The following is a 19,512-nucleotide window of genomic DNA, read 5'->3' on the forward strand; positions in this document are numbered from 1 at the left end:
GTGAAGAAAGCTGTGGTGATCCTCAGGTTCTAATTAAGCCTGACACCTGTCTTTCTGTTGACAGCGCACTGACTCCCATCCTTATGCCTGAGCGTGCATCAGCGGCCCTTTATTTTGGACTACAGTGTGGGGGAGAAGGGACACGTCTGAGTCCAGTGAGTGAGGGGATTGCATTCCAGGATATCTTTCACACTGGATTTCATGGGCTCTTATCAGTGGCCTCCCTTAGGGGCCTATAACAGGGAGAAGGTCCAGATGGGGAGAGAGACTCACCCTATTCTGAAGCGTTAAATGACAGAGGCGTTACATGTTTCAGGTGTGTCATATTTTAATGGTGAACATTTCATGTGACAATAATCCAATCCCTAACTACGATTCCTGACCTCAAGTGCCCAAGTGTTCCTACAACTTCTTCATCTTCCATGGTCGAGTGCTACGTCTGGGTGTCTCCCCAGTTGCACATCAGAAGTAGAGGTGACCTGCTGCCTTCTGCGCCCTGTGGCCTTTGATGCCCTTCGTGGCCATCTTCTGGAGGGCATGGAGCCGGAGGGCCCCGGCTGATTTACCAGTGTCACAGGTGTCGTCGTGCCACCCTGTTCTGGCTACTGCCCCTGAGATGTGCCGGTGTTGTGATGAGCCAGAAGACCTGGAGACTGTCTGAGTCTCCTTGGTGGAATGCCCCGGATGGGCTCCAGTATTTCCTCAACACTCGAGTGATTGTGGACCCTTGGGTCATTCCATGGGAGGAGGGGCAGCTTGAGTGACTTCCAGGAGCCTCTCAGTCATCTGGCGCTGCTAGTCCTGGAGACCCCTATTGCCTGCACCATGGTGTCAAAACCCGCAGCAATGGTCCTCTGTGACTGGGCAAAGCTTTTGAGTGTGTTGACACATGTGTCTGGAACATGTTCCTCAGTGAATAGGACACGATATCGAGGTCCTCAGCCATGGTTATCAGAGGCAGCCATGCCTTGGACTCCACCACTCATACCCCAGGCTTTTCACTGCGGTCAACACCCTTGCAGTGCCGGCACCATCACCTGCGCCTGAAGACTTTGGGACTTCTCCAGTCGGCCTTGCGGGAATGTCATTGACATCACCTCCTGAATCTCACAGCTCTGGCCCATCATCTCCAGCAGCTCAGGGAGAACCTTGTCCAGAGGCTCATCCTCTAGCTGGGGGCCAGCTGAGTCCTGGAATCCAGCAGAACTCTGACTGCTGTCTCCCTTGGAAGCTCCTGCCTGCCTGATGTATATCAGTAGCTGTGTGGGGTTTACCAGATAGTGCCTCAGAATCTTGTCTGCTAACCTCGCCGACCGAGGTGTGTGTCTCTGCGCTAGTGGAGGGTGGGGGAAATAGTTGTGACTCAATGTCGGTGTTCTCTTTGGAGCTCTCCTAAAAGATGGTTCCTTGGGTGGGGGCTGTGGAGCGCTGGATGGCCCGGCCTCATCAAATGGTGAGCCTGCAAGACAAGGGACATGCGTTCAGTGAAAGGGGAGGACAAAGGTCTAGGAAATCAACAACTCATTAAGACAGGTAATCTGGATGAAGGATCCTTACTTCTCTGGCTCAGGTCAACCTTGATTTTGGTCACTGCTTACACCTCGGCCAGCCTCGCGATCTTTAGAGCCCTTTCCTCATCGGGGGTGAGGATTCACAATCGAGGAGCCCCCCCCCCCCCCACTTGCCTTCTCACTCTCCCTCTTATTATGGGCTATCTACTAATAATAATCACTTATTGTCAGAAGTAAGCTTCAATGAAGTTACTGTGAAAAGTCTCTAGCTGTGTCTTCTCCTGCGGTGACGAGACAGGAACATTGTAAGCCACACACGTGGCGAATGAAGGGCCCCATAACATGTGTGTGCACCGCGCCTAGAGAGTAAGGGGTTGTGATGATGAGTGTCAGGGTGGTTCTGAGGATCATTTTGGGAGGTCGGTGGTTGGGAGGGTGAGAGGTGGCTACCAGTGGATTGGGGGAGGGGGAGACTTGCGGGACCGATGCCAGGAGGAGAGAGGTGGTAGGAGGTCATTCATCTTCTACATTGGGCGCAGTCCTCCTTGTCATGCTGCTGGTACGAATCAGCTGTCGTTGCTTTCCAGGCGGCATTTGTCACATTGCTCTGGGTTCCCCTACCCCCTCAGGGATACAGGATGCCCCGCCCCTCCTCCACGGCATCCAGACGTCTGGCCAAGTCTACATCCAGAGAGTGAGAAGCAGGTGACTGGGCTGCTACCATCCTGGTTTGACTGGGATTGAGTGCTGAGGGACAATTTAAATGCTGCCCCCCTTTGTTAGCACTGAACAGTTGAGCCCTGCAGTTACGCCCGCACCGCCGCGCATGTGCACGCCGGCCGGCCGCGGGTCCTCACATGCGCGCAACATGGCGGAGGCCTGCAGGCCCCTACAGGAGGAACATAGGCCCCGGCCCGGAATGAGCGCGCCCGTCGATCGGTAGCCCCCGGTCGCGGGCCTGGCCACTGTGAAGGCCCCACCCGGAATCGGACCCCCCTCCCCCACTTCAGGACGCCCCCCGCAGCCAGAACGCCGAGGTCCCGCCGGGTGGGACCACATGTGAACCACGCTGGCGGGACTCGGCGGAACTCGGCCCAACGAGCACGGAGAATCGCCGCGGGGCCGCTTCCAATGGCCCCCGACCGGCGCAGCGTCGCCCGCACACACGCCTGCCAGGTCCGCGGAGAATTGCGGAAGCGCCATCGCGCCGGATTTCTGGCGTGAATGGCTATTCTCCGCCCCTGCAGCTGGCACGATTCCGGCGGGGAGGGTCGGAGAATCCCGCCCAAAGCCTCTGCAATTACATTGTCTTTTCCTGCAACATGAACAACTTTTAAAACAAATGTTTGCAGATTCCAATAAAACAAAAAGAGATCCTTGGTCCAGAATTTCTCAACAGGCACTAGTATTACAATCCCAGATCAGACCCCAACCATGCCAAGGAACCCCCAATATTTTAGTTTATTTTGAGACTGCAAAAAGAATGATTCGCTCCAGGAGTGACTGCATGAAAAAAACAGGGCTTTGGTATTTCTAAAACAAAACTTTATTATAAATACCACCATTGCAAGGTCAGAAGTGAGGATGTTGTCAATGATTGTACCATGTTTGGTTGCATCCATACCTCCTCAGATAATGAAGCATGCAGCAAGGGTTTTGCAACCACCAGGCGTGAGCTGATAAGTGACAAGTTATAGTAATGCCATTCAAGTGGCAGGAAATTATGGCTTGTAATAGAGACAATCAAACTACCTCCAATCAAACGACCTCCCCTTGACATTCAATAGCTTTATCATCTAAAAAATTCCATTATCAACATCTGAAGGTCATCATTGACCAATGGTTTAACCAGACCAGACACAGAAACACTATGGCCATAAGGACAGGTCAGTGGCTGGGCGTTGTGCAGAGGACGACTCAACTCCTCACTTTTCAAAGCTTGTTCTCCATTTATAAGGCACAAGTCAAGGAGTGTTACACAATACTCTCCGGGATGAGTGAAGCTCCAAAAGCAGTGAAGAAGTCAACAGCATCCAGGACAAACCAATGTACTTGATCGGCACCCCATCAACCAACTTAAACTTCCCTCTACCGCCAGTGCACAGAGGCAGCAGCATGTACCAACTACAAGATTAACTGCAGCGACTCAGCAAGACTCCTTTGGTAATATCTTTGAAACCCATGACCTCCACCACCTCGACGAACAAGGCTGGCAGATGCATGGGAATACCACTAGATCCAAGTTAGCCCTCAACTTCCATACCATTCTTACTTGGAAATATATTGGTCCTTCGACGTTCCTGGATCATAAACCTGGAACTCCCTGCATAACAGCTCTGTGGGAGTGCATTCTCCACATAGAAAGCATCAGAGATTCAAAAAGGCAGTTCACCATCACTTTCTCAAGGGCAATTAGTGATGTGCTGTAAATGCTGGCCAGTGATCCTCACATTTGGTGAGTGAATATAAAAACATATCCGCAGGCTGTCGCTGAAAAGGTTAATCATTGAGAAGCAGCAAAGAATGTGCAACCTCACTCACTCTAGGTATTCAGAAGCATTGCCCATGATTGTAGAGAGATTGGAGACTTCCAACTTAAGTGTAAGTAGGTTGATGTCACACAGCGCTGTAATGATGCTTTCTTGAAGAAATTGTTGTGTTCTGTGACCATGCCGTTGCAGTGATGCACACAGAACTGCTGATGACTAACTAGAATGATTATTCCCGGCTTGGGTCACTGTCTGTGCGGAGTGTGCACATTTTCCCCGTGCGTGCGTGGATTTCTTCCAGGTGCTCTGTTTTCCTCCCATAGTCCAAAGATGTGCAGGTTAGGTGGATTGGCCATGATAAATTGCCCTTAGTGTCCAAAAAGGTTGGGTGCTGTTACTGGGTTACGGGGATAGGGTGGAGGCGTGGGCTTAAGTGGGGTGCTCTTTCCAAGGGCCAGTGCAGACTTGATGGGCCGTTGGGCTTCCTTTCGCACTGTAAATTCTATAATTCTATGATTATTTATTGATGAACACGTGGAAGGATAACATACAGAATAGGTTACTACTGAAGTTCCGTGAACTCTCCTGGAACTACCCTGTGTACGACTGTCCTGTTGTCGGCCTTACCACCAACTGACCAGTGTCCCACATCACGTCACATGACAGAAGCCTGCACCACCAGCTGGCTGGAGGTCGCATTGCTAAATATGAGCAATATTATTCACAGGCACATCACCACACACCCCTTCCTTTGGAGATGTTAACATTTATATACAGAAACATTATTTGTACTCTCTTTTAAAGCATGTGGCATATGTATGTACAGATTTAACTGTGCTTCAATTAACATGATATGCCTGCTAAATGTGTCACTTGTGCACAGCTCATTGTGCGTCACCCCGTTGATCGTCTGGGCTCTTATCAGCGTTCTGGAAGACTGTTTTCTGTGCCGGTCTTTTGTGCCTTAACTTTTTGACGCCTTGCGTCCTGCAGACCAGTATCCTTGTTGGCTATGCCTGCGTCATCCGCTTCTGCATCACCAGCTTCTTTTGTTTCTTTACGCAAAAGACTTTGTACTGTGCTCACCCCAGTCCAACGCCGGCTTCGCCACATCCTGTAAAGTATGACATTGCACATGGAATTACATGTTCACGCAGGAGGTGACTGACTTCAAAGTCAGCAGAGAGTCTTGCTGCAGAATGTTTGTCTAACACTCCATGCTGTGGAGCGTCAGGAGGACCGAAGAAATTAAAGAATGAGTTATTTGGTACAGTTTTACGCGTGCTCCGACCTTTTTGCTTTGGCTTTGTTTTAATGGTTTTCAGTGTGACTTTTCTTTCTCTCTTCCAGTTGATCTGGCACCCTGTGCATCCCGTGATTTCTGGTTCATCAAAGAATGAGAATTCACGCTTGTCTGGCCACGATTGCAGCTGGTATACTTTCATAATTACCTTTTTGCAAAGTGATTTGTACGGCCACACCTGGAAGATACCTTTCCATATGCTGGACATTGCTGTGGGCCACGTCAAGTACCACATTTCTGGCATAAGATGGCGGCTCCTGTCGGCCGCTTAAAATGGCCGCCCGCACTGAGACCACGTTTTTTTATTGAACTGCTCACAGTGCTCATGGTGCTGGCATCTTCTTCCATGTTGCCGTCAAAATGTCTCAAACTGTGTGTGCTGATTTGCTGTGCAGCCAATTCACTCGCATGGCAAATCTTAATCGCATTTTCCAATTTCAGGTCTTCTTCCCTGAACAATCTCCCACGGAGCTTATCATTCGATATGCCAAATACTATTTGGTCACGGATCATCAATGATTTTAGATTACTGAAATTGCAGGACTGCACCTTCAGCCTCAAGTAAGTTACAAAGCTATCGAAAGATTTGCCTGGTTTCTGGGTACGCATATGGAAAATGTACCTTTCAAATGTTTGATTTTTTTTCAGAGAGCAATGCCGATCGAAGTACTTTATCCCCTCATCATAGCTCTTGCTTTCCTCTTCGCTATCAAAAGTGCAGGTATTGTAGATTTAGATTGCTTGTGGACCTGCTACTGTGCCTCACGTGGCCTGCATGGCAAGGGCTGAAACATAGAGCTTAAATTGCTGTTTGAAAATGCATCAATCTGCGTCACCTGAGACTTGAAGCTGGTGGGGTGCCTTTAAACCTTCTATCTCAACCTTCAACGTCGTTTGTTGCGTTGAATCGCCAATGGCCATAGTTCACCAGGTCGGTGGAAGAATCTTCTCTGTTTTAGTTCTTTGGCCAGTTTTGCTTTGTTTTTTCTGCTGTTATCTTTAAATGTTCAACACTCCTGGTACCATGTTGTGTTCTGTGACCTTGCCATTGAACTAATGCACACAGAACTGCTAGTGACTTAACTAGAATCATGATATATTGATGAACACATGAAAGGATAATATACAGAATACTATATAGATTTGGTTACTACTTGAACTCCACAAACTCTCCTGGAACTACCCTATGTGTGACTGCCCTGTTGTAGGGCTTACTACCAACTGGCCAGTGTCCCACATCACGTGACCGATGTCTGACGCCACAAGCTGGTCGGAGGTCGCATTGCTAACTATGTGCAATACTATTCACAGGCATTACACCACATAAATAACTGGCCAATTGCCTGGAATATCCAATGCAGCTGTTACCTACATTGCAACAGTGACTACACTACAAAATACTTCATTGTACGTAAAGCATTTTGAGACATCCCATGGTCATGAAAGGTGCTCCAAAAATACAAGTTCCTTTTCAATAACATGGATCTTTATAAATCTTTATGAATCTTTATTTTTAAAAAAGTATTTGGTCCTCAGCAGAAATAATGGCCGGGATTCTCCGAGCCCACGACGGGTAGGAGAATCACCGGGGGGTCGCGCGAATCCCACCACGCCGCTCTGACGCCAAGCGACCGGAGAATCAGCGCCAATCACGCTGGCACGGTCGTCACGGCGCCAGCAATTCTGCACGTTCGACGGGCCGAGTGCCTGCCGAGTCCCGCCGGCGTCGTTTACGTATGGTCCTACCCGGTGGGACCTCGCCATTCTGGCTCTGGGGGCTATCCTGGTCGGGGGGGGGGGGTGTGGGAGGGGATCCAACTCCAGGGGGGTGCCTCCACTGTGGCTAGGCCCGCGATCAGGGGAAAGCGATCGGCGGGCGCGCTAATTCCAGGAGGGGTGCCTATGTTCCTCCACGCCGGGCAGCTGTAGGGCTCCGTCATGTTGCCCACAGGCTGGCATGGAGACGGCCGTGGCATGCATGCGCGGACCCCCGCCGGCCGTGGCGGTCCGGCTTTCGCCGCTGGAGCAGCGCACCGGTGCCGTGCTAGTCTCCAAGGACGGGGAGAATGACTGGGCCTGGAGGCCTGTTGACGCCAGCGTCACACGCGCCGGTTCTGACGCTGGGGTCAACACTTGGCCGGGATTTCAGAGAATCCCGGCCAATATGTCTAATTCTGGGCACTGCACCTTAGGAGGGAGATGAAGGCTTAAACAATGGTGCAGACAACATTTATAAATAGTTCCAGAGATAAGGGACCACAGTTTATGTAGATAGATTGGAGAAGCTGGAGCTTTTGTTCGTGGCAAAGAGAACATTGGGGAGAAATTTGATGAAAGTTTTCAAAACCATGAGAGGTCTGGACAGAGTAGATAGGGGGAAACAGTTCTCAGAGATGAAAGGGGTGAGAACAAAAGGATTCAAGTGATTGGCAACAAAATTAATGGTGACATGAGGAATAATATTTTTACGCAGCGAGTGATTCAGATCTGAAGTGCACTTCATTGGTTCTAGCCAATGTTAATGGAAGTGCCATAGCTTGGCATGGAGAGCATAAGGGACCAAATTGGTGTCTAGAAGGACATGGGGGGAATAAGGAGCAAGATGGGGTGGGTGGAAGAATAGATCCTGGCATGGGGGAATATGAAGCTATGGGAAGGTGGATAGAAGGGTTGGTGGACGGGCAGAGTCTGGCATTGGGCACGATGGGTCATATGGAGTTGGTGCGGGGGGCCTGAGGTGGCATAGATAGGACAATAGGACATGGAATGTGCTTGGAGGATGAAAGGCTATGAGGGCTGGAGAGCATCTTTCCTTTTAACTGTGGAGAAGCCCATCAGCAATGGGGTGGGCCTTTTAAACAGCCCATGTCTGCACATGCAGCCCCTGTGGCTGCCTCCAAACCTTTTTTTCTGTCAGCTGGCCTGACTCCAGTCACCCCCCCCAACTGCCCCCCCCCCCCCTCGCCCCCACACCCGCCCCTCGGCAATGACAATACCACCTGTGCAGGTACTTTATCCCGAAACAAGTGGACTGAGCCAAGTATTTTCCCATTTCTGATCACTGCCTCGAGGATGAAATTCCTGGCCTAAGATTGAAAAGTCAAGCAAGAAGAGACACCAGAGGAAGGCAGAGGAAAACATAGCAGGTTAAGCAGCATTTTTGGAGGGAGAAACATAGTGAAAATTTCAGTTTGATGATCTTGTTTCCAATAGGATAGAATCATCAATTGGTGGCACATTACTGCCGATGCCGCTGAGGACCCGGGTTCGAATCCCGGCCCTGGGTCACTGTCCGTGTGGAGTTTGCACATTCTCCCCGTGTCTGCATGGGTTTCACCCCCACAACCCAAAGATGTACAGGTAGGTGGATCGGCCACGTTAAATTGCCCCTTAATTGGAAAATAAAATAATTGGATACACTAAATTTATTTAAAAAAGGATAGAGTCATCAACCTTAAATGTTAATTTTATTTCTCTCTCTGCAGATGCTACTTGACCTGCCAAGCATTTCAACGTATTCTATGTTTATTTCAGATTTCCAGAATCCAGAATGTTTTGTTTTTGTAAAGGAGAATGAAGTTTGTTTTCAAGAAGAGAATGTGATGACAGGACATCCTTTCTTCCACAGCAATCTCCCAAACACAAAACCTCTACCACCTCGGAGGAAAAGGCAGCAGGTACATTGGAACATCATTGCCCTCAATATCTTCCCCAAGTCACTCTCCATCCTGACTTGGAAATGTGGCATGTTCTTTCTTTGTCACTGGGGAAAATCCTGGAATGTCTTAACCAAGTTGTACAAGTTCCATAATCACACAGACTACAGTGATTCAAGGAGGAGCTGCACCACCACTTTTTTCAAAGGCAATTAGGGATGGGTTATAAATACTGACATGGCTTGTGATAGAACAATTTGGCTGTAGCTTCAGATTTTATTGAGCTGAATGTTTCTCTTATGAACCGTGCTTACATCTTTTCAGCGTCTGATAGAATAATACAGTTATTGCTTCACGAAGTAGGTAGCACTGTTGCTTCACAGCTCCAGGGTCCCAGATGTGATTCCCAGCTTAGGTCACTGTCTGTGTGGAGCCTGCACGTTCTCCCTGTGGCTGCGTGGGTTTCCTCCGGGTGCTCCAGTTTCCTCCCACAAGTCTCGAAAGATGTGCTGTCAGGTGAGTTGGATATTGTGAATTCTCCCTCTGTGTACCCGAACAGGTGCTGGAATGTGTTGACTTGGGTCTTTTCACAGTAATTTCATTGCAGTGTTAATGTGAGCCTACTTGTGGCAATAAAGATATTATTATTGTTATTATAAGCGAGTGCAGCCTTCTGAATGATTGCTGACCATCACGATAAAGTAATTTGATTTGATTTTGATTGGATTTGATTTATTGTCACATGTACCGAAGTACAGTGAAAAGTATTTTTCTGCGGCCGAGGAACGTACACAGTACGTACATAGTAGACACAAAAATAATCAACAGAGAACATTGACAAATGGTACATCGACAAAACAGTGATTGGTTAGTGTAGAACAAGGGGCCAAACAAAGCAAACAAAGCAAATACATGAGCAAGAGCAGCATCAGGCATCATGAATAGTGCTCTTACAGGGAACAGATCAGTCTGAGGAGGAGTCGTTGAGGAGTCTTGTAGCTGTGGGGAAGAAGCTGTTCCTATGTCTGGATGTGCGAATCTTCAGACTTCTGTACCTTCTGCCTGATGGGAGGGTCTGGAAGAAGGCAATGCCTGGGTGAGAGGGGTCTCTGATAATGCTGTCTGTCTTCCTGAGGAAGCGAGAGGTGTATACAGAATCAATGTGGGGGTGGCAAGTTGGTGTGATGCGTTGGGCTGAGTTCACCACAGTCTGCAGTTTCTTGCGATCTTGGACCGAGCAGTTGCAATACCAGGCTGTGATGCAGCCAGATAGGATGCTCTCTATGGCACATCTGTAAAAGTTTGTAAGAGTCGATGCAGACATGCCAAATTTCTTTAGCTTCCATAGGAAGTACAGACATTGTTGGGCTTTCTTGACTATAGCATCAACATGAGTGGACCAGGACAGACTGTTGGTGATGGTAACCCCCAGGAACTTAAAGCTGCACTTAAAGCTAAATTGACCTGCATCTGCTGTCAAGTAAGTGTGGAAATCAATGTAACAGGAATGAGGCAATCTGCTGTCACCTCTTCCTCCATGTGTTTGAATAGAGGAGGCCGAGGGAAAATCCAATGATTTGTGAGGCTCACTCTGAAGCCTTAAACTTAGAAATATGATAAAAATTTTGAAAGAGATTTAAAAATCTTTACCAATACTTTAAAACACTTAAAAAATTTAAAGATAATGAACAAATGTGGCAAAACCTTTAATTAATAAAACTAAAAAATAATAAAACAAATAATAAGACTTATTTAAGCACTGGGGTTCGCCGGCCTTTATGTTTCGAGTGCACCTGGCCTATTACAAGAAATATCCAGTGCCTCTCTCTAACTGCAGTTGCAGAGCAATAATTGCAATTATTATCATACTGCGCCAGACCCCATATTCTCTATATGCAATGAAGCAGAGATGCAGCAGTCAGAGATGCAGTGATATTGGATGAAAATCCTCCAGTTAGTTTTCAGGATGAATACTCAATGTAAGCACCTCAAAACACCTCTTCCCAATTTTCATCTGTTACATATATACCTCAGTACCAGATAAAGGGCAGCCAACTGGAGGAATTCTGTTGGATCCTGTTAATCATTCATTGTATTCCTGTTCAGTCATTAACTCTAGAGAATTGCTGTTGAAAGGGAATACTTTATCAGAAAAAACAGTCAATACCAATTTTGCAATACATTGTCATTGGCTAGCGGTCAATGTTACATTGGTAAGGATACTTTTAAGAGTCCCTCAACTTCCAAATATTTTCTGTGCACTTCTTTTACTGCATCCTCCAGACCATTTTATTTATACAGGTGCTTCAGCTGCTGTTTCAAAAACTCTTCATAGTACTCATCAATTGTTTGAAAGAAACAAACGTAAAAAATACTCTCCCTACATATTTAGTGCCTTGCATCTCAGCTACAAAGTCTCACATATTTGTTGGAAAACACATTGATTTTGGTTGATAAATATATCCAAATTTGATTTATCTTACTTTCAAAATTTAATACTCTTCTGTATGTTCTGTTCTTAATGTTGATTAGCTTTGTGTTTTCCACTTGCAAATCTCATGCCTATCAATTCCCTACATTTTATGGTGCTATTCCCTGGTTCCTAACCACTGTAATTGAGTTAAAGTGCTCAAACAAATCACTTTATATTCATAAATGCATTGAATTCTACAAAGATTTACCTGTATTTGGAGTATCAAATTGAAAAATTACCAGACTAATCCCAGAGATGGCTGGATTGTCCCAAGGGAGATTGAGGAGACAGGGCATATATTTTCTTGTGTTGAGAAGAATGGGAACTGCTCTTATTAAAAGCTACAAGATTCTTACAGTACTTGACAGGGTAAATGCAGGGAGGATGTTTCCCTTGGTTGTCGGGTCTGGAACCAGGGGACACAGTCTCAGAATAAGATGTTGTCCATTGAGGATTGAGATAGGGAGGAACCTCTTCACTCAGAAGGTAGTGAATCTTTAGCATTCTCTACCTCAGAGGGCTGTAGAGGCTCAGTCAGTGTGTATGTTCAAAGCAGAGATCAATAGATTTCTATATATTAAAGATATCAAATGATATGGGGATGGCGCAGGCAAATAGCATTGAGATTGTTAGAATCCTTCCTTTTGATTTCCCTTGTTCCCATTTTTTTGGTTTTATTATTTTTGGTCCATGGATTCATAATCTTTATGCAGTGGACTTAAATGAGGCAGCCTGCTCGTCAGGACAGCGTATTCCAGGATATGTCTTTTTGGAGAGGAGGATCCAGACTCGTCTGCACCAAGGGAATCTTAAGAAGCAGCTTTGGAGGAAGTGAGTTTGATTGGCTGCTGGTAACCTGTGGGTTGGTCTGGGAGTGTTCTCCCTGACAACAGTCAGTGATCGGTTCCTGTGTGATGCTTCTAGGAGAACTGGGCAGATGTGATTTGACCTTGAAAGAAAGTGGAGCTCTCACTCCCTGTGCTGAAGTAAAGGCCTGTTTTATTGTTGTAAAACAAATGGATGGTTAGCACATCTTTACTATGAAATAATAAGCTGAAATAATCTTGAAACTACAAAGAAAGTAGACAGCCTTGCCAGAGAAAACTCTCTCAAACTTAAAAGGAAGAAGCATCAAAGTGAAAGCGTGAACTCCTGAAAGATATTAACTGAAAACTATCATAGTGCATTGGGCATCTTTCATCCTTTGTGTGTATAGTGGGGAGAGTTGGAAAGGGGTACTTAGGTAAGCGGTATTAGGTAGTCAGTTACATATTTTGTCAGTTTAATTATATTACTGTCAAATAAAAGTTTATTTGTGTGTTAAATTTACAAACCAGGTGACTGCAGTTCATTGGGCTCAGCCCAGATCCTGGAGTTGACTGTGCACTAGCCTAGGGGGACAAGATGGAAGGTCAGATATGATTGAGTAGCTGAATGACAGAGCCTGCTGAAGCAGCTTAATCATCTACTCCTGCTCCTTCTTGATGTGTTACTAAATTCCTAAAATCTATTCATCTTTCCACGAAACGCTGAATATGTGATACTCTCAAAATGTCAAATCGAGGTGCAAAATGCAAATCATTTAAAAGCAAAAGTTAATGAACCAATGTCTATGAATCCTACTGGTTTCTTCCTGATGGAAAGTATACATGCATCCATCGCAAATGTCATCAATTGCTAAGTTGTACATCTCAAAGTTTAGGGATAACTATTTTATAGGTAATCAGTAATAAAGCAAAATACTGTGGACGCTGAAGGTCAATCGGCATCTGTGCAGAGAAGTGGAGTAGCATTTCATGTTTTTATCGAGTTTCAGCCTCAGCCTCAGAGTCGATAATGTTTTGATCAAAGCAAAGGTACATTTATGTGAGACAATTAGAATGGTATTTCTGGCGGTACATTGATGGGGGGGGGGGGGAGGAGCCTACTCGAATGAGAAAGTCTCACTTGTGAGATCACAATCACGCATTCTCCAATTTGAGACGGGGGTACTGGTTTGACGTGCATGGAGCGTTCCATTGCCCACAGTGCACTGCATGACAGAATGTGGCCTGTGTCGCTGTGCATTGTGGGAACGGGGCACGGTCTGGGGGCGGGACGGGCTTTGGGTTGCTCACGCATGCGCTTTGTCTGTGCCTGGGAGGCTGCGCGCGAGCCCATTGGCGCGCTTTCTTCGGCGCCATTTTCGGAGGGAGTGTGAGCGAAGGGCGAGCCGGTGTGAAGAGGCTTTTCTCCAGTGTGAGGAAGGGCAAAGCGCAAATCTAACGATTATTGTGTAATATTTCGCACCTCAAATATAGATTTTTTAAACTATCCACAATTGTGCTTTTAAGGCTGGTTCGCTCTGGCCAGTGAGAAGGTTGTTGGTTGGTTGTGCCCAGGCTGGGGGTGGATGGGTCCGATCCAAGTTCATGGGTTGGCATTATGGTTAGCACTACTGCCTCAGCTCCTGGGACCCAGGTTAAATTCCTGCCTCGGGTCGCTGTGTGGAATTTGTACATTCTCCCTGTGTCTGCGTGGGTTTTGTCCGGGTTTTCCGGTTTCCTCCCACAGTCCAAAGATGTGGTGGATTGGCCATGTTAAAATTGACCCATAGGTTAGGTTGGATTATGGGGATACTGCAAGGACTGGGCTGAGGTTATTCTGGTCTTTCAGACGGTCGGTGCAGATTTGATGGGCTGAATGGCCTGCACTGTAGTGATTCCATGAATGTCGACATAAAGTGACTTCGGCTTCACATTAGCAAGGATTAATGGATGAGGTGCTTAACCAGGATCTACTGCCTTTTTGGTTGGGCGTACCTCCCTGCACTTCTTCGAGATGACATTTTATCTCTGGTGCCCTGGTCAATAGTTATCCCTCAAACAGTATCACAAAACATATCCTGATTATCTGGTCCTTACCCTGGCTGTTTGCGGGACCTTCCTGTGCACAATTTACCTGCTGTGTTTCATGTTTTGCAACAGTGACTGCATCTCAAAAGTACTTGACTGCAAATTTCAAATCATTCCAATGTAACTGAAAACTTTATTTTCTAACTGGCTGTGTAATCCTAGCCTGAGCTTTGCTAGAAGTGATTCATACCATTTTGATTTGATGCCAAATTGAACATATATCCAGTACTGTGCTTTATCAGGGGATCTGTTGGATCCATTAAAACAGTTTGTATGGAATGCACTGCCTGTGGAAGTAGTTGAGTCAGAAACATTAGGGACCTTCAAGCAGCTATTGGATAGGTACATGGATTACGGTAAAATGATATAGTGTAGATTTATTTGTTCTTAAGGGCAGCACGGTAGCATTGTGGATAGCACAATTGCTTCACAGCTCCAGGGTCCCAGGTTCGATTCCGGCTTGGGTCACTGTCTGTGTGGAGTCTGCACGTCCTCCCCGTGTCTGCGTGGGTTTCCTCTGGGTGCTCCGGTTTCCTTCCAAAGTCCGAAGATGTGCAGGGTAGGTGGATTGGCCATGATAAATTGCCCTTAGTGTCCAAAATTGCCCTTGGTGTTGGGTGGAGGTGTTGAGTTTGGGTAGGGTGCTCTTTCCAAGAGCCGGTGCAGACTCAGGGGGCCGAATGGCCTCCTTCTGCACTGTAAATTCAATGATAATCTATGATTAATCTAGGACAAAGGTTCGGCACAACATCGTGGGCCGAAGGGCCTGTTCTGTGCTGTATTTTCTATGTTCTATGTAAGCCAGTATGACTAAATACGTGAAGAGCTCCCCAACCTTTTAAACAATGATATTTCTCACTTTTGGGATAACTGTGTGCTCAATCTTTGTATTAAGGCATGAATGATCACTCCTGTTTAAGATGATAAAAGTTCCAGCGAGGTGGGAGCAAGTAATGTGAAGGTTTTTCCTGCCTAGAAGTGTAAATGTACAATATGCCAGACTTCACATGGGATCTTTGGGGTGAACTGAGGTATGTAAATAACTGGGGTTCGGATGTGTGGTGTTCAGTTTCTGGGCTGATTCTGTGTATGTGGGGAAGCATATAAAGAGCAAAGAGCTGATGGATTAGTTAGATCCTGGTCTGGGTTGGAGCTGGGGTTGCACGTATTGGCATTCAACTGCACAAAGTGTCTAAAATCTTTCTTCTTCGTATGGTGTAGTGGGGGCCAGAACTGATCTTGGAATGGGAATAAATTGCAAAAGTTCAACTGTAGAATGTGGATGAGACCCTGGATGGGAGGATTTAACCAATCCAAACAGTTAAAGGAACTTCCTTTCATTCAGTTAGAAAATCCAACATGCTGGGAATTATAGGCAAATATTTGAAGAAAAGTTACATAATTTTAAGTCCCATGTATATTTTTCTGCAGAACCTGCCTATGCTATGTGGTAAAATATATAGTAGTTAAAAATATGTTAATGTTATTCAACAGAGTTGTCAATGTCAGGGCTGATGTCTGATGGGAAAAGTGCAATAAGTCACAAACTTAATGAAACAAATAATTGTTTGTCTAATACTCAGTTTTGAACAAGGCTAATATCTTCCACTTAAATACTGACAGGCTGAAACTATTGTCTTTAACATCTGACAGAGATTCTGATTCTTTCAGCTTCCTTGGTCACTCAGTCACTACCACACTGTAATCGGAAAGCCTTCTTTAACCTCAACCAAATTTCTGTCCCTGCCTCCTCTGCATCATTAGACTGCTCACTTCCACCGTCTCACTGCAAATTCGTTCATCCGCTGCTGAAAGTTTTTATTCATGCTTTTGCCACCTCCAGAAATGACTATTTCAATAATAAGTCCTTATCCTGTCACCTCTCTGATGCTGAACCTTCTGTATTCAGCAAAGTGATTAGCTTCACTCCTTTACGCCCTCACCTCAATGAGTTCTGAGCTTGTCACGATGCTGAACTCTTATTCCATCGCTTTTGTCTCCATGCTCACTTATTCCGTTCAATGGACCCTTTCACCTGTCTCCTGTATTCTCCCGCTACCTAGATCACACCCTCTGGCCTCCTACCTACTCTTGATCTTTTCATTGAGAACTGTCAGCGCGACCTCGACCGCCTCAATTTCTCTATTCCTCTTACCCACTCCAACCGGCCTCCTTCAGAACTTGCTGTATGCCGTACTCTCAAATTGAACCCTGACGTGGTTGACAAACCTGCCTCCGACCTCTCCCTTGAGCACAAGCCCACCAGCGAACATTAAGCAATTGTTTCCAGGACTGTCACTGACCTCATCGCCTCTGGAGATTGTCTCTCCACAGCTTCCATCCTTCTAGTCCCACAACCCCAGAGAGCCTGCACCTACCCGCTTCCCCAAATCCACAAACAGGAATGCCTAGGTAGACCAATTGTAAGAGCCCCACTGAATTCTTCCTTCCTCACTCCACTTATCCAATCCCTTCCCACCTACATTTGGTGATTCCTCCGTTGCCCTATGTCACACCTACAATTTCCAGTTTCCCAGTGCTAATTTCCTCCTCTTCACGATGGACATTCAATCCCTCTACATCTCCATCCTCCATCAGTAGCTTCTGAAGGTACTCTGCTTCTTCCTCCTAAAAAATCCCCATCCAGCACAACTCCCCTGCTCCTCGATTAACTTGTTTTGTCACTAAATAATTGATCCTTTAATTTGTCTCACTTCCTGAAAATTAAAGGCCATGGGTACCCGCATGGGCCCCGGTTATGCCTTTCTGTGGGGTATGCCGAACATTCCTTGTCCCAGTCTTACTCAGGTCCTATCCCACAACTCTTCCTCTGTTACATTGATGACAGTGATACCGCTTCATGCTCTTGTCTGGACCTGCAAACATTTATCGATTTTTCTTCCAATTTCCACCCGTCTCTCACCTTCACATTCCCGTTCTTGACCTCTCTGTCTCCATTTCAGACAATAGACTGACCACCAATATCGATTACAAGCCCACCGACTTCCACAGCCACCTCAACTACAACTCCTAACATCCCACTCCATGTGAGGACTCCATCCCATCCTCCCAGTTTCTCTGCCTTCGCTGCATCTGTTCCAATGATGCTACCTTTGAAAACGGTACTTCTGATATGTCTGCCTTTTTCCTCAACTAAGGATTCCCCCCCACTGTGGATGGAAGGGCACTCAACAGTGTCCAACCCATTTCCCTCACCTCTGCCCTCACCCCTTCCCCTCTTATCCTTCCAGAACCATGACAGGGTTTCTCTTGTCCTCATTTTCACCCCACCAGCATCTGCATTCCAAGGATCATCCTCTGCCATTTCCGTCAACTCCAGCATGATACCACCACTGAACATGTCTTCCCTTCACCTTTCCCCCGTCAGCATTCTGCAGGGACCATTCCCTCCATGACACCCTACTTGACTCCTCCATTGCCCTGAACTCATCATCCCCTTCACACAGCACCTTCCCATGCAATCGCAGAAGGTGCAACATCTGCCCCTTTACTTCCTCCTTCCTCGCCGTTCAATGCCCCAAACATTACTATCAAGTGAAGCAGCATTTCACCTGCACCTCCTTCAACTGGTCGACTGCATTTGCTGCTCCCAGTGCCGTCTCCTCTACATTGGGGAGACTAAATGCTGGCTAGGTGACCGCTTTGCGGAACATCTTCGCTCCGCCCGTAAGCATGACCCCCAACCTTCCAGTCGCTAACAATTTCAAATCAGTGTTGTGCCTTCATGCTCACATGTCCGTCTACGGCCTGCTGTAGTGATGCCCAATACAACTTGGAAGAACAGCACCTCATCTTCCGATTTGACATTTGAGGTACCCTCAATAACGAAGCTTAGAGATTAAACTGTAAAGAAGGCTTTATTAGACTAAGAACTATGTTAGAGCTGAGACAAGTGCTGACTGCTACACAGCCCATGAGGCAGCCCTTTATATATGGCTCACAGATGGGCTGAGCCAGAGGCGGAGTCCCCAGGGTTCCAAGCCCGGTCTTAAAGGGGACATCACCTTACATGATGATAAGGCAGTAACCGTTCATCACATTCACCCCTGTTTAAAAAGAGTCCGGCGGGGGTGAAGTGCCATCATAGGTCCATCCGTCTCGGTGGCCGGATCGACCTCAGCGACCTCCTCAATTCAGCCGGTGGTGCGGCGGGCACGGACGTCCCGGTTGAGGGCACATCCGGGAGCACAGCGGTCGGAGCTTCGGTCTGGGTCGGGGCAGGGGGACTAGGCAGGGCCGGGGGTAGCGGTGCTGGCGCCGGCGGGGTGTGTAAAGGGGTGGCGCAAGGGTAGACCAGCAAGAGGTAGGTGCTCACCAATGGGGGGTAGGGTCGGAAGGGGGTGTGTTGTAGGGGGCGCTGGGTCCTGCAGGGGCATCTGTGGTGGGGGATCCAGCGGGTGCCAGATCCCGGAGGGAAACCGTATCTTGCCTGCCGTCGGGGTACTCAACGTAGGCGTAACTGGGGTTGACGTGGAGCAGCCGGACCCTTTCGAACAGGGGGTCCGTTTTATGGCTCCTCGCGTGCCTCCGGAGAAGAACAGGTCCCGGAGCATTCAGCCAAGGTGGAAGCGAGACCCCGGAGGCAGACTTTCTGGGGAAGACAAACAATCGGTTGTGAGGGGTCTCATTCGTGGCCGTGCAGAGGAGTGACCTAATGGAGTGTAGGGCCTCCTGCCAGCGGGTGGTTGGGAGACACCTCAACCGCAGGGCCAGAAGGACAGCCTTCCACACTGTCGCGTTCTCCCTCTCCACCTGCCCGTTTCCCCGCGGGTTATAACTGGTCGTTCTGCTCGAGGCGATGCCTTTGCTGAGCAGATACTGACGCAGTTCATCGCTCATGAACGATGTACCCCAGTCGCTGTGGATATAAGCGGGGAAACCAAACAGGGTGAAGGTGCCGTGCAGTGCCTTAATCACAGTGGCTGAGGTAATGTCGGGGCAGGGAGTGGCGAATGGGAAACGGGAGAACTCATCGATCACGGTGAGGAAATAGGCATAACGATTGGTGGATGGGAGGGGCCCCTTGAAGTCCACGCTCAGTCGCTCAAAGGGACCCGAGGTCTTCACGAGCCGAACCTTGTCTGGCTGATAGAAGTGCGGTTTGCACTCCGCACAGACTTGGCAGGCCCTGACCATGGCCTTGACCTCCTTGGTTGAGTAAGGTA

At 47.5% G+C, this 19,512-nt stretch overlaps 1 protein-coding gene and 1 long non-coding RNA gene across 4 annotated transcripts in view; both read left to right on the forward strand.

The window, feature by feature from the left end:
- The first annotated feature begins 5,765 nt into the window (after window positions 1–5,765).
- On the forward strand, window positions 5,766–8,649 carry LOC140385989 (uncharacterized). The gene is made up of 3 exons (XR_011933508.1): window positions 5,766–5,864; window positions 5,952–6,234; window positions 8,517–8,649. It is a non-coding gene; the product is annotated as an uncharacterized lncRNA (long non-coding RNA).
- Window positions 8,650–13,210: 4,561 nt separating this feature from the next.
- The window catches only part of c11h18orf63 (chromosome 11 C18orf63 homolog), a 153,832-nt gene continuing 147,530 nt past the window's right edge, over window positions 13,211–19,512 (forward strand). For 2 of the 3 annotated variants that reach the window (XM_072467165.1, XM_072467167.1), the window contains exon 1: window positions 15,219–15,357. The gene's annotated coding sequence lies outside the window, so the exon portion shown is untranslated. Of the gene's footprint in view, window positions 13,289–15,218; window positions 15,358–19,512 lie in introns of those variants that run through there. The other variant, XM_072467166.1, reaches the window with a different exon arrangement.

This window comes from Scyliorhinus torazame, chromosome 11 (assembly GCF_047496885.1).
Source record: "Scyliorhinus torazame isolate Kashiwa2021f chromosome 11, sScyTor2.1, whole genome shotgun sequence".
Lineage (NCBI taxonomy): Eukaryota > Metazoa > Chordata > Chondrichthyes > Carcharhiniformes > Scyliorhinidae > Scyliorhinus > Scyliorhinus torazame.